Here is a 4,643-nt window from a genome sequence, read left to right on the forward strand (position 1 = left end):
TAACTAATAATTTGTAACACAATTGCAGGCAGTACAAATCTGACTTTGCCATGATTGTATCCTACAACATGTATGCATGAATCCAGCAAACATAGCTTATAAGCTAAATTTAACATTATGGCTGGATTATCAGTTATCTGAATATGACTAGTGCCAAGATTTGTGGGACTGAAAGTCTGCAATAGAAAAGTAGGCTTTAAAAAGTTTACCCAGAACTTATTTTAATAGCTGTAATAGTTTGTTCACCTAAAACCTTGAACACCTTTAAATTTTGTATTTCATTGAGAATACACAAAGATGCATAAATTTTATTAATACAATTGTCTGAATGTTTTATATTAGCAGTATCAATGAGAATACACAATTACACATACTAAAGAGAAAATTAATTTCTTGAGAACTATGAAATGGCCATTTCCTACAGATGTACTTGACAACAAACAAATTTAATTTAATGTCTACCTTTTCAGTGTAAGACTTCTGTCAACCCTCCCAAAGCTATTAAATCAAAAATATAATTTCAGAGCACAATTTATTCCTGTTGCTAATACAGAAGTTAAACTCTTAAAAGTTTAAAAGGAACTCCACTAAATTTATAAAACAATACATTATTATTAGCCAATACACTGCCACACTGCAATATTCCCTCTGTAGCATTATCAAAATATTGTATCAGTGAAAAGGACATATGCATGAGCAGTGTGACATTGGACACTGGCTGACATCAGACAAAGGTTTACACACTACATGGGAAATGGATCATGCATTGTCTCTATAGTCTTGGTAATTACTAGAAAACTTTTAATGACACAGTCCTAAGTATGTGGAAACATGAAACTCTTTACTTTTCTGCTAATTCCTGTTTGAAATGTGCTTGCTGGTTTAACAAAGTTCTGCATATCACCACGGCAATTTCCTTCATCATAGCACTGAACAGTTGTTTCTCTCAGCATCACTAGTTTTGACAAGATACTGCTTTTACCTCCAAACACAATCCTGCTGTACATCAAGAATAGCAATTCATGTACTGTATGCGCTACACTATTGCACAGCATAGTTTCGAACGCATTAATGGTTAAAAAATTGTTGCATCAATGGAATGGGAAAACATATTGGAACAATTTGTGCTAGGAAACATGAAATAAATCATCACACAACATAATATATACAGGTAAAAATAAAGGCACCCTTTTGTAGTGTCGTATATCCAAGTATTCATAATCACTCCATTCAAGGGGCACTCATCTGTTCATACAAATGTAATCTATCATTCTTTCAGGGTATATGCAAAACATAATCAAAAACTTAACTTTTCCATCTCTAGCACGACGATTCAACTACTTACTTGAAACACTCGTGTGAAAAAATGGAATTACTAAGGGAATGGGTACAGTCATTAATTTGTAGGACATATCAAATACTTCCTTTACTATAAAAAAATCCTTGGATGTTTCTTTAAACAACTTGCCACTTACCTATTCATTACAACTACACATGAGCTCAAAAACTGCAAAGTACTCGAGATTACATCCTCGTTAATATATATCCCTTTCAGTTTGTGTAGTTTTACTTTAGGCTTTTCAACTTTTGTCTGTGACAGAAATGAGTTCAAGATATTCCCTGAGGATAACAAGCACAGGATGTGGGCTTCTGATGCAACAGCATTAAATACACAGATCTTAGATACTTTGTTAAGGCTTTTACAAAATTTCAAAATTTAGCACCAGAATATAAAATGGCCATGCACTGCATTTGTTTACCCAAGTCATGCTATTCTGTGCTTTGAGGACCACCTTTTAAATCTCATTTCATTACTCTCTTACACAAGAAGTTGCAATACAGACTACAATTTATGTTGCAAAATAGGTATACAGTGAACAAGACTGGCATTTAATAGCATTTTCAGAGAACTCATTTACAGGCTCTACAGCATATCTTGATACTTATTACTGTACTGTCTGCAGAAACCACAGCAAATTATGAAGTTAAACAGGAATAAATAAATAAGAAATTAGTGACTCTAACAAGTCTAATACAACATGTGTGTCTGTACTTGGTTCACACATTTTGTAAGAAAATACAGGAAACCTTAACTGTATTATGACCCTTCTAACCAAACCCTGAACAAGTATTTTTTCGCTGTTTCTTAAACTTTCTTTTACGCTCAATATTATAAGTTAATATACTAAGTGCTGATCTGCAAATTATGTCAATATTACTCTCCTCAAGTGCAGTTCACAGAGCACATGATAATAGTTTACTAATCTTTGTTTTAGTATTTAATGGTAACATTTTGTTACGTGTATTTACATGATAAAACAATTGCTGATAATAGCCTAGTAATGAGGATGTTAACTTCTCATTACTTCAAGTTCCACTGAATACTATCTCGAAAGTGTACCGGTAAATATGTGTCACTTGTGTGCCTTCTGAATCATTCTGTATGCTACTGTTCACATTTGTGATCTTAAGTTTTCACAGCAGTGAAGATTCATATTGTAACATGACGGCTCAAAGCCAGAACTGTGGAAGAGGAAAAGATATCCATTCCTACACTCCAGCAACCTAAAAAGCCAGCTGTTGCTACTGAATGGCTCTGTAAACAAGTCTCCTTGGCAGCAGATATGCACATGCAACAACAGAACAACTGTTGTAGGTAGTATTTTCTGTGAAGTCTGTCTTGAAGCTATACAGGATGTTTCACGACTTTAGGGCATAACTGCAGTAGGTGATTTCCTAGGTCTTTGTGATCAAAGAAGTTCATATAAACATGTGTATGATTTGGGACGGTTACAGAGTTATGACCGTTTTTCATTCCCGTACACGCCCTCGTGTGAACCGCGTCTGTCAGCTGTCGGGTCGCTATTTTTAGCCAGCTACAGACAGAGCGTTCTCGTTGTCTCGACACTTGAGATGTTCCTACAGTGGGGTGGATTGGTATATCCAGCGCGGTTCACAACTGAGCGGCAGCCTGTGTTGCAGCCAGTGGTGGCATTTTCGAAAATCAGCTTAAGCACCAATAAATTAAAATTATAGGCAATTTCACGAAGTTAACTTTACATTCATACTTTAAATGTATCATGTATTATGCTGGTTTATTATTTTGTTCCGTTTATTGTCAGTAATCGTTACCTTCTATTTTGAGTTTAAAATGGTCGTAACTCTGTAACCGTCCAAAATCGGACACATGTTTATATGAACTTTTTTGATCACAAAGACCTAGGAAATCACCTCCTGCAGTTATGCCCTAAAGTCATGAAACACCCTGTATAGCTAGAGCCTCCAGCCAGATGAGAGTTAGTTGTGAGTTGCTGCATTTGAGAAGGTGGGGACACACTTGGGGCCATGAGTTAGTCTGCAGACAGTCAGTCTGTAGGCGGTGGAGGCCAGTCAATGGCCATTAAGAGTTGTGAGATACTTGTCATCCAGTGAGGAGAGGAGCCATAGAACACAGACTGAGGTATCTACGGCACTGGGAGCCATTACCAAAATAAAACTGGTGAAGACAGCAGACAGAAAAGAGTGTGTGCTGTAGTCAGTTGTTGAATATAGATCTGTGAACTGTTGTTATTGCAAGCAGTTATGATCTGCAAGAGTCCAATAAATCCAGTTACCAATCCAAACCCCATGTCTAGTCACTAAACTAACTTCATGGGGCTGAGCCCTTCTTGGGAAGCTGCCAGTTGTGGAGCTACTCAAGAACTTTCAGAATTTTATGAAACCCCAAAGGTTCATTGCTGTGTACACAAGAGCCCTCCTAAGCCACATCAGTCCAGTCTATACCACCCCATCCTATCTCTGTAAGATCCATTTTAATATTATTCACCCGGCTAGGCACTAAACATGTGACTATTGTGGTGTCTGGGCTATGATAGCATATAGTCTGCTAGGTGGATATCATCACTTCCAGGAAACATACTGTTCACACATGCAGTAGTAACCAGAAAGACCATACTGTTTAGTATATGCAGAAGAGTACTAATGACTTTTAAAAATATGGGTGATTAGATCAAGTAACCCTGGTTCTTATGCGAGACAGTTATGCCATCCATAATAACAGTGTTTACAATAACTTACATGGAACAGCAGTAATAAAGAGAAAGGAGAATATGGGAAGGGGAACCTGACACTGCAAAATGAGGATCTGTACTTAAGATCTGAAAGTTTGTGACAATGGTACATTAGTATAAATATTATGTTTTTGGGCATTATCCATCTTCTTGTCTTTGTCTAAAAATCGTCCTGTTTGTTTTTCAAAACACAACGTTTTGGAGACTGGATTCTATCTCGGTCTTCTTGCAAAACTCATTTGGGCCCAATCTATAAAGTTAGTCCCTATTTCTGGACACCTGTGCCAGCTTCAAGATGGGGTACATAAACGAAACACAAACCATCTGCGAGAGCTAAGAAAACACTGAATTATTGATGCTTCAGATACTTTTCTGGTGCAAGGCCTCATACATGTGGAGTTTCAATAATTTAATATTTTCTTAGTTTTCACAGATGGTTTGTGCTGTTTGATTTATGTACCCCATCTTGAAGCTGGCACAGGAGTCCACAGATAGGGATTAGCTCTATTGATTAGGCTCAACTGAGTAGGTTTTACCTAAAGACAGACAGAATCTGGTTTCCAAAATGTTGTG

The sequence above is a fragment of the Cryptotermes secundus genome, unplaced genomic scaffold (genome assembly GCF_002891405.2).
Source record: "Cryptotermes secundus unplaced genomic scaffold, Csec_1.0 scaffold44, whole genome shotgun sequence".
Classification (NCBI taxonomy): Eukaryota; Metazoa; Arthropoda; class Insecta; order Blattodea; family Kalotermitidae; genus Cryptotermes; species Cryptotermes secundus.